This window comes from Triticum urartu, chromosome 3A (assembly GCF_056163025.1).
Source record: "Triticum urartu cultivar PI428250 chromosome 3A, HENAU_Tu73, whole genome shotgun sequence".
Lineage (NCBI taxonomy): Eukaryota > Viridiplantae > Streptophyta > Magnoliopsida > Poales > Poaceae > Triticum > Triticum urartu.
The window spans coordinates 364474794-364485966 of record NC_141875.1 but is presented as its reverse complement, the minus strand read 5'-3'; the positions used below and the strand labels follow the sequence as shown (position 1 = coordinate 364485966).

General features: G+C 43.2%; 1 long non-coding RNA gene across 1 annotated transcript; it reads left to right on the top strand.

Moving 5' to 3' along the window:
- Positions 1 to 8606: 8606 nt before the first annotated feature.
- Positions 8607 to 10121, top strand: LOC147979718 (uncharacterized). Its single transcript, XR_015599731.1, has 3 exons — positions 8607 to 8955; positions 9043 to 9270; positions 10034 to 10121. It is a non-coding gene; the product is annotated as an uncharacterized LOC147979718 (long non-coding RNA).
- Positions 10122 to 11173: the final 1052 nt, after the last annotated feature.

The window sequence follows — 11173 nt, the reverse complement described above, 5'->3', positions numbered from 1 at the left end:
ATGACGATGGCGATGATTTCCCCCTCCCAGAGGGAAGTTTCCCCGACAGAACAGCTCCGCCGGAGCCCTAGATTGGTTCCGCCAAGGTTCCGCCTCGTGGCGGCGGAGTTTTGTTGGAGAAGATGGCTTATTATTTTTAACTCATCGAAAGACCTCATATAGATGAAGATGGTCATCGGAGGGCCACCAAGGGGCCCACGAGGTAGGGGGGCGCGCCCAGGGGGTAGGGCGCGCCCCCCACCCTCGTGGGCAGGGTGTGGCCCCCTGGTGAACTTATTGCTCTCAGTATTTTTTATATATTCGGAAAACGTCTTCCGTGAAGTTTCAGGACTTTTGGAGCTGTGCAAAATAGGTCTCTAATATTTGCTCCTTTTCCAGCCCAGAATCCCAGCTGCCGGCATTCTCCCTCTTTATGGAAACCTTGTAAAATAAGAGAGAATAGGCATAAGTATTGTGACATAATGTGTAATAACAGCCCATAATGCAATAAATATCGATATAAAAGCATGATGCAAAATGGACGTATCATCCTCGAGGTCATCTTCTCGGTTGGTGATGATAATGCAGTTGTCGTGGCCGCCGCCGGCGGGGAAGAAGATGTGAGGCGGGGAAAGACAGTCTGGAGGCCGGATCCCTGCTGTGTCGGACCTTGTGTCGTTGGAGCATCTGAGCTGGGGTGGACGACGACACAGCAGGAGCGGGACAAACCACACAAGGTTTTCTTTGACAACTATCTGTAAGAGAAGTAATTCCATAAGGGCTCATTTGAATTGGAGGATTCTAACAACGCAGGGATAGGAAATACACAGTAATAGGATAGGAATGCACGTGCAAAATAGAGAATTTAAAAACACAGGATTTCTGCTAATCTGGGTGTTTAGTTCACAAGAATTGAAAGATCACAGGATGCAAAGAAGCATGGTGAGATTAAGTCAAACCACAAGAAAATGTACGGTTATAATGCTATTATGCTACTATCTCTTAGTCTTATGCTTCATGAATAGGAATTTGAAAAGGAGGACAAGTGGATATTAAAATTCCTACGGTTTTTGTTTCAAAGAGACACTAAAGGAACAAATCCTACAGTTTTCCTTTGCTCCATTCCTTTGAACCAAATGCATGAATAGTAGTAGCATAGGAAACTTTCCAATTCCTATGTTTTTCCTTCAGTTTTCCTTTCAAGCACTAGTGATTCTAGTAGGAAGGCATGAGTAGGGAAAAGCCTACACTCAAAAAATGTTCCTGTGCTACTTCTACTACTTTGGACCCAGGCCACTGTCCTACTAGCTCAACTCCCAGGCTCATCTACAAATGCACAGCTCAAACGCACAGAGATAAATAATGATGGCGTTCAAGAGAGTCCATCACGGATAGCTAAGTTTCCTGGTACCTCACTGCTTGTCATATAGTAGCAGAACCTAATCATATTTCACGTTACTACGTGTGCTCAGTGGACTATATATATAACATGTAGAGTAAAAAAGCGATGCAACAAGTGTACAACCTCTTTGGCGAAGCCATGTCGATCTCAACGTGATTGGGTTGGTCGGTGAGGATACTCCGGCTGATTTGGCTGTCGCAGGAGGGGAAGAAGATCTTAGGCATCTGGAGATGGAGCCCAGGGTACTGCTCCGCTATGATGGAGGGTTTGATCGTTGGAGCAGCTCCGGTGAGTTATACGACGGCGAGGCTGAAGCAGGACAAGAGAGACAACGTTAACCTGAGTGGAATTCTAATAGCATCTCCCGTAGATGACGTAAAATACATAACCACAAAGTGCTAGGTGTAAAATACTACATCAGTCGCTCATCTCTGAACTTAACTGTTGAAACTGAATTTAACTGTCGAAACTGAATTTTGCTGTCGAAACTGAACGCACTAGGATCATTATAAGTGACAATCTTTTCTTCAACTTTAATAGGTGCAGCTACTTTTACTTCTATGGGAGGATGATATTTAAACCACTTCTCCTTGGGGAGATCAACATAAGTAGCAAAAGATTCACAGAAAGAAGCTACTATCTCAGAGTCAAGTCCATATTTAGTGCTAAATTTACGGAAAACATTGGTATCCATAAAAGATTTAACACAATCAAACTTAGGTGTCATTCCTGACTCCTTACCTTCGTCGAGGTCCCAATCTTCAGAGTTGCGTTTAATTCTTCCCAATAAATCTCATTTGAATTCAATAGTCTTCATCATACAAGAGCCAGCACAAGAAGTATCGAGCATGGTGCGATTGTTATCAGAAAGTCGAGCATATAAATTCTGAATAATCATCTCTCTTGAGAGCTCATGATTGGGGCATGAATATAACATTGATTTAAGCCTCCCCCAAGCTTGAGCGATGCTTTCTCCTTCGCGAGGCCAAAAATTATATATATAATTGTGATCACGATGAACAAGATGCATGGATAAATCTTCTGATGAAATTCCAATTTCAATCGTTTGTAGTTCCATGACCCCTTATCATCACATAGCCTATACCATGTCAATGCATCTTCCCTCAAATATAAAGGGAAGACCTTCTTAACAACATCTCCGGGTACACCTTCAAGCTTAAATAATCCACAAACTTCATCAACATATATTACGTGCTCATCAGGATGCATTGTTCCATCTCCTGCAAAAGGATTAGCTAGCCGTTTTTCTAACATACCCGAAGGAAATTCAAAGCAGACATTTTCATTTTTATTTTCATTTTCAGTAGGTTCAGTAGGTTGAGGAGAAACTCTTTGCTCTACTGGTCGGGGTGAAGATACCCTGAACAAGCCCCTCGGAGGATTACTTTCCATAGTAACAAGTGACAGTAAATTTCAGCACACTATATAAATTTTTCCTTACCAAATTCCACCTACCAAAGGCGCTTCACTCCCCGGCACCGGCGCCAGAAAAGAGTTTTGATGACCCACAAGTATAGGGGATCTATCATAGTCCTTTCGATAAGTAAGTGTGTCGAACCCAACAAGGAGCAGAAGGAAATGATAAGCGGTCTCCAGCAAGGTATTCTCTGCAAGTACTGAAATAAGTGGTAACAGATAGTTTTGTGATAGGATAATATGTAACGAGCAACAAGTAACAAAAGTAAATAAAGTGCAGCAAGGTGGCCCAATCCTTTTTGTAGAAAAGGACAAGCCTGGACGAACACTTATATAGAGAAAAACGCTCCCGGGGACACATGGGAATATCGTCAAGCTAGTTTTCATCACACTCATATGATTCGCGTTTGGTACTTTGATAATTCGATATGTGGGTGGACCGGTGCTTGGGTGCTGTCCTTACTTGGACAAGCATCCCACTTATGATTAACCTCTATTGCAAGCATCCGCAACTACAACAAAAGTATTAAGGTAAACCTAACCATAGCATGAAACATATGGATCCAAATCAGCCCCTTACGAAGCAACACATAAAGTAGGGTTTAAGCTTCTGTCACTCTAGCAACCCATCATATACTTATTACTCCCCAATGCCTTCCTCTAGTCCCAAACAATGGCGAAGTGTCATGTAGTTGACGTTCACATGACACCACTAGAGGGATGACAACATACATCTCATCAAAATATCGAACGAAGACCAAATTCACATGACTACTAATAGCAAGACTTCTCCCATGTCCTCAGGAACAAACGTAACTACTCACAAAGCATATTCATGTTCATAATCAGAGGGGTATTAATATGCATATAGGATCTGAACATATGATCTTCCACCAAATAAACGAACTAGCATCAACTACAAGGAGTAATTAACACTACTAGCAACCCACAGGTACCAATCCCAGACTTGGAGAGAAGAATTGGATACAAGAGATGAACTAGGGTTTTGAGAGGAGATGGTGCTTGTGAAGATGTTGATGGAGATTGCCCTCTCCCGATGAGAGGAGCGTTGGTGATGACGATGGCGATGATTTCCCCCTCCCAGAGGGAAGTTTCCCCGACAGAACAGCTCCGCCGGAGCCCTAGATTGGTTCCGTCAAGGTTCCTCCTCGTGGCGGCGGAGTTTTGTCGGAGAAGATGGCTTATTATTTTTAACTCATCGAAAGACCTCATATAGATGAAGATGGTCATCGGAGGGCCACCAAGGGGCCCACGAGGTAGGGGGGCGGGTCTAGGGGGTAGGGCGCGCACCCCACCCTCGTGGGCAGGGTGTGGCCCCCTGGTGAACTTCTTGCTCTCAGTATTTTTTATATATTCGGAAAACGTCTTCCGTGAAGTTTCAGTACTTTTGGAGCTGTGCAGAATAGGTCTCTAATATTTGCTCTTTTCTAGCCAAGAGTCCTAGCTGCCGGCATTCTCCCTCTTTATGGAAACCTTGTAAAATAAGAGAGAATAGGCATAAGTATTGTGACATAATGTGTAATAACAGCCCATAATGCAATAAAGATCGATATAAAAGCATGATGCAAAATGGACGTATCAACTCCCCCAAGCTTAGACCTTGCTTGTCCTCAAGCGAAAGCCGAAATCGAAAAATATGTCCACATGTTTAGAGATAGAGGTGTCGATAAAAATAGAATACGGACATGAGGGCATCATGATCATTCTCAGAACAACAACTTATATAATTATTGTCATATAATTTCTTATGCTAGAGTAATAATTCAATCACAATTTCAAGTATGAATCATAAACTTCATTGACAACTAACAAACTATAATCTCAGTCATTGGAGCAATTGCAATTTATCATAACATAGGAAAGAGTCAACATATAAGAGCTTTTCAGCAAGTCCGCATACTCAACTATCATATAGTCTTTCACAATTGCTGACACTCATGCAATACTTATGGGTATGGAGTTTTAATCGGACATAGAGAAAGATAGGGGCTTATAGTTTTGCCTCCCAACGTTTTACCTCGAGGGTAATGTCAACAATAATAGTTCATGAAAACTAACATCTAATTAGCCATATATACCAGGATCTTTCCAACATATTGTGCTTGCCAAAGGATAAAATGTAAAAAGGAAGGGTGAAGATCTCCATGACTCTTATGCAAGGTAGGAGATAAAAGTAAAAGATAGGCCCTTCGCAGACGGAAGCAGAGGTTGTCATGCGCTTTTATGGTTGGATGCACAAAATCTTAATGCGAAAGAATGTCACTTTATATTGCCACTTGTGATATGGACCTTTATTATGCAGTCTGTCGCTTTTATTTCTTCCATATCACACGATCGTATAAAGTTTATTTTCTCCCACACTAATAAGTCATACATATTTAGAGAGCAATTTTTATTGCTTTGCACCGATGACAACTTACTTGGATGATCTTACTCAATCCATAGGTAGGTATGGTGGACTCTCATGGCAAAACTAGTTTAAGGGTATTTGGAAGCACAAGTAGTATCTCTACTTGGTGCGATGAATTTGGCTAGCATGAGAGGGAAAGGCAAGCTCAACCATGTTGGATGATCCATGGCAATATAATTTATCTCATATGTAAGAAAACATAACCCATTACGTTGTCTTCCTTGTCCAACGTCAACTCTTTAGCATGTCATATTTTAATGAGTGCTCACAATCATAAAAAATGTCCAAGATAGTATATCTATATGTGAAGACCTCTCTTTCTTTATTACTTCCTATTAATTGCAACGATGACCAAAACTATGTTTGTCAACTCTCAACAATTTTTATTCATCATACTCTTTTTATGTGAGCTCATTACTCTCCATGAGATCCATATGATCTCTTTGTTTCTTTTTATTTCTTTCTCTTTTCTTGTATTCACTTAGGATCATGGCAAAAGAGTCAAGCCCTTGACTCAACACTAATCTTTATTATATATAGCTCACGGACTCGATTACATAGAAGGATCATAAGGCAAAACTCACAACTAGATCATACTAAGAACTTTTATTCTACTAGATCAAGATATTACCAAAAGGATCGAACTAAGAAAAATGGTAAAGATAAAAGTGATGGTCATACTATACCGGGGCACTCCCCCAAGCTTGGCAGTTGCCAAGGGGAGTGCCCATACCCAGGTGATTATGTCTCTCTTTTTGGGGGTGGTGATGTGATGTTCTTGGCGATGATGCCCCTCAGGAAGCAAGAGCAAGAGTAGAACAACAGCGCAAGTAAGAGCAAGAGCGAGAGCAGCAGCGCAAGAAAAAGCAAGATCGAGAGCAGCAGCGGGAGCAAGAGCAAGAGCTAGAGCAGACTAGGTAGGGGACCGAGAGCAAGAGTAGAGCAGTAGTGCGAGCGAGAGCTAAAGCAGTAGAAGCTCCTACTGAGGTGGACGTCGCCGCCGAGGGAGCTAGGTCGTGGAGGAAGTGGTCGGCGACGCCGCCATGGATGGAGCCGCGCCATGTCGGCTCGGGACCGAGCGCCTGATGACCCACAAGTGTAGGGGGTCTATCGTAGCCTTTTCGATAAGTAAGAGTGTCGAACCCAACGAGGAGCAAAAGGAAATGATAAGCGGTTTTCAGCAAGGTATTCTCTGCAAGCACTGAAATTATCGGTAACAGATAGTTTTGTGATAAGGTAATTTGTAATGGGTAGCAAGTAATAAAAGTAAATAAGGTGCAGCAAGATGGCCTAATCCTTTTTGTAGCAAAGGACAAGCCTGGACAAACTCTTATATAAAGGAAAGCGCTCATGAGGACACATGGGAATTATCATCAAGCTGGTTTTCATCACATTCATATGATTCGCGTTCGGTACTTTGATAATTTGATATGTGGGTGGACCAGTGCTTGGGTACTGCCCTTCCTTGGGCAAGCATACCACTTATGATTAACCCCTATTGCAAGCATCCGCAACTACAACAGAAGTATTAAGGTAAACCTAACCATAGCATGAAACATATGGATCCAAATCGGCCCCTTACGAAGCAACGCATAAACTAGGGTTTAAGCTTCTGTCACTCTAGCAACCCATCATCTACTTTTTACTTACCAATGCCTTCCTCTAGGCCCAAACAATGATGAAGTGTCATGTAGTCGACGTTCACATGACACCACTAGAGGAAACACAACATACATCTCATCAAAATATCAAACGAATACCAAATTCATATGACTGCTTATAGCAAGACTTCTCCCATGTCCTCAGGAACAAATATAACTACTCACAAATCATATTCATGTTCATAATCAGAGGGGTATTAATATGCATAATGGATCTGCACATATGATCTTCCACCAAGTAAACCAACTAGCATCAACTACAAGGAGTAATCAACACTACTAGCAACCCACAGATACCAATCTGAGGTTTTGAGACAAAGATTGGATACAAGAGATGAACTAGGGTTTGAGATGAGATGGTGCTGGTGAAGATGTTGATGGAGATTGACCCCCTCCTGATGAGAGGATCGATGGTGATGATTTCCCCCTCCCGGAGGGAAGTTTCCCTGGCAGAACAGCTTCACCGGAGCCTTAGATTGGTTCCGCCATGGTTCCACCTCGTGGCGGTGGAGTTTTGTCCCGAAAGCTTGCTTATGATTCTTTCCTCAACGAAAGACTCCATATAGCCAAAGATGGGTATCCGAGGGCTGCCAGGGGGGCCACGAGGCAGGGGGCGCGCCTAGGGGGGTAGGGCGCGCCCCCACCCTCATGGACAGTGGGTGGCCCCCCTCTGGTACTTCTTTCGCCCAATATTGTTTATATATTCTGAAACATGCTCCCGTGAAGTTTCAGGACTTTTGGAGATGTGCATAATAGGTCTCTAATATTTACTCCTTTTCCAGTCCAGAATTCCAGCTGTCGGCATTCCCCCTCTTCATGTAAACCTTGTAAAATAAGAGAGAATAGGCATAAGTATTGTGACATAATGTGTAATAACAGCCCATAATGCAAAAAATATCGATATAAAAGCATGATGCAAAATGGATATATTAGCATCGGCAACTCCGTGAGATCGAATCAAGAAGAAAATGCGGCGATTAGTGTACAACCTTTTTGGTGGCGCCGATTAGGCCTCAGCTTCATCCAAGGAAACGATGATGATGCTGCTCTTTCGGTGGTGCGGCTGAAGATGATGGTGTGGGAATGGAGGTGGCGGGAAAGGTGAGGGGAACGTCGGGGCAGCTCCTTGGAGGTGGAGGACGGGGTTGTTGAACTGGTGAGATGACGAGATCGACGACGGATCCTCATCCGGTACGGTGGATGAGGGACGTCGAGGTGTTGTTGTGGACGACATCGTCGGGGAAGAGGCTCCGGCTGGGTGGCGGACGGCGGAGGGTGTGGGGCTTCGCGGGTTTTCGCGGCCTCGGTGTATGAATGGGTGGGCGAATGGGATGGGTGGAACCATGGCTTAGGGACGCGTTTGTCCGAAATGTGGGATAAGTTATGAAAGTACACCCACCGTACGCCACTTTTGTTAGGCAAATCTGGCAAGCCTACTAGTCCAACCCATCTCATCCTAGCACGTGTCCAACAACAGCGCAGCACTGCAATGGCAGCCCAACAAGAGCACAGCCAGCCAAGCCCACCTCTCTTCAAAAGTTATTTTCCTTCTCTTGCTCCTTGGGCCAAGCATTTTTTTACACTAAAGCCCATCTAGCGATCACACTTCAAGGCCAGCGCAGGGACGTGCTCCTCTCCTTCCTCTGCATGTTCAATATGGAGCAGGAACAGAACAGAAACAGCCATGGCCTCCATCTCTTCCTCCCCTCCTCCCACTTAATCTATTTGCCTGTTCACTCCGGAGTCAACACGAAAACTGTGGAGGGCGTTACAAGTAACCCATTCAGGGAATTAGAACCCAACATTATTGCTTTAATTGGACGAACCGATCCATGAAACGTACAGCCATTAATGACCGCACTAAGCTCGCTGTGGATCTCCTCGTATGGACTTCCCTCGCACCTATAAAGAGCACCCCGAGGATCTCCTCCTAGTACCCATATTCCTCCCGAAGAATCCCTCTCCATCTCCCTCCCCATCTCATGGAATCTCTCGCCGGAGTTTACCCTCTGCCACCACTTCAGACGAAGCTAGCAACGCCTCCGGTGAGTCCCTCACGACTCCTTTTCTTCCTATGGATGCTGGACCTCTGTGCGGACCATCTTGACGTCTTACCTCCTTCTAATACACAGCCGGAACACACCGTCCGGGAGTACGCAACCAAACGGAGTTCAGCGCAACTCCGGCGGCCCTCCACCACCACCACCGGATGAGTTCGAGCCCGAGGCCTTGACTTCCTGACTCACCGCGCCGTCCCCTGCCCCGTCTGCCTTGCTCCTTCACCTGGAACCGCTGTGTCGTCGAGACCATCGACATCCGAGCCATGCTGCCGTCTCCGGCGACCGGACCATCTCTCCTCGGTGAGCCCATTCCCTTCCAGATGCTCGATCCAAAGATCGCTCTCCCTCCGTTCTGCTCTGTTAAAAAACGTAGGGGTATCCACCAATAAATATAGGACACGTGGTAGACCAAATTTAATCCCGTAATTGATTTCCAGAAAAATTCCCAATCTTTAGAAATCCATATCTTTTGATCTACTTGTCCAAATTTGACAAATAAGATATCCCTGAGTTGCTTAGAACTTCTAGTTTATTATAAAATTTTGAGATTTCAGTTTTTGGCAAGTTAAAATATAGTTTTGATTTAAATGGTAATTCGAGTATTTTTGCTATATCTTTTATGTTGTAAATCATATGAAAAGGTTTTATATATGAAAATTGGTCTTTGGAATCATATCTAGAACTCATAGAATAATTTTTCAGTGTGGTTTAGTTATCGTTTTAGCACAATACTGTAATTTTAACCTTCTTTGATCATCCATTAATAAACTAATTAAACTAAAATTTGTTTCATTGTTAAAACCATTAGATTGATCCGTAGAAACCCTCTCTGGTTAGTTGTTATCATCTTAAAAAAGTTAGAGTTAGAAAGTTATTAATTAGTTTATTAACATGAACTATATGCCATTCATACGAATCGGTCCAATTGCATAAACTTGAGTCATATGTAGTTAACTTGCTAGGGTTGTTTGGCATGAATTGTGTGTCGGATGGTTTTGCTTGAGTACTTGTTATGTGAATGTTGATGTGTGAAGTGTCTTACTTAAGTTATCTATCGCGTTAGATTGCGACGAGTGTGAAGGTGAATTCTACGAGGAGGTAGAACCGTGTGACTATGAAACCGAAGGCAAGTTGCAACTTGATCATTCCTTGTCCTATGTGTTTGTAATATGCATGATCTCTTTAAAATTTACTAGTATGCATGTTTTAATGAAAAGTTTTGCAAACAACTATTGCTATTTAAAGCCCTAGGTACTTGTAGCTATGCTTAGCCATGCTTGCAAATAAAAGGGTTGGGAATCAAACAAGTTTACATGTTTAAACTCCTCTTTTGGGGCAATGATTTATGAAAACTTTTGGAAAATAAAAAACTATATATTATTTTACTTCTACTCCCTGGGCGGAATGGTATTGATGGGAGCGTCTACAGGTGATTGCGCCCATCGGGGTCTTGCAGTGAATGCGTCTGACTGGGGTCTTGCACACAGGTTTTTGGTGGGGACCATCGTCCAGGGGAATGAGATCTTCCAAGTACAGTTTGATGTAGCTCCTAGTATAGCCACATGCTACTATGGGCTCTGGCTTAGTTTAGTACTAACAGGAAACCCTTACCTCAGGACTGCCATCGGAGAGAGGCTTTCATTGCCTAAGTTGCGGGCGGCTTGGTCAGGTATAGGGGGCTATTACGGAAAGGCTTCGTCACAATCTTATTTTAGTCATACACCCAAGTGGGGGTTGGTTGTGTTGGTTGTGTCATGTGGGGAACGCGTACGACCTCTGCAGAGGGTTTAACCTAATCGATTAGTCGTGCCCCCGGTTACGGGCAATTTTGAGCAACTAAAGACTTGGACTGAAGAAGAATCTCCCCTCTTTTTTCTAAAAGTCTGTTTTAAGGGCTAAAGTTGAGGGATGAGCATAGTGAATGTGTTTCACTTCAATCTTATGTATGTTTTAAACTAATTTGGAGAATGAACACTGGTGCGTATATCCAAGTGTCTCACTCCTACCTTTTAAACTAAAACTATTTTTTATTTCATTTTTATTTCAAAAGAAGTTTACAAAATTTAGTATTGGTGAAAATTGGCTTTATGCAAAGGAAACCTCCACCAATACTTACCTTGCATATATACTCTGTTAAAATTTTCTTGGGACATTTACATCTATGCCCTTAACTCAAACGCACTACTCAGTTTTGCCCCTAATT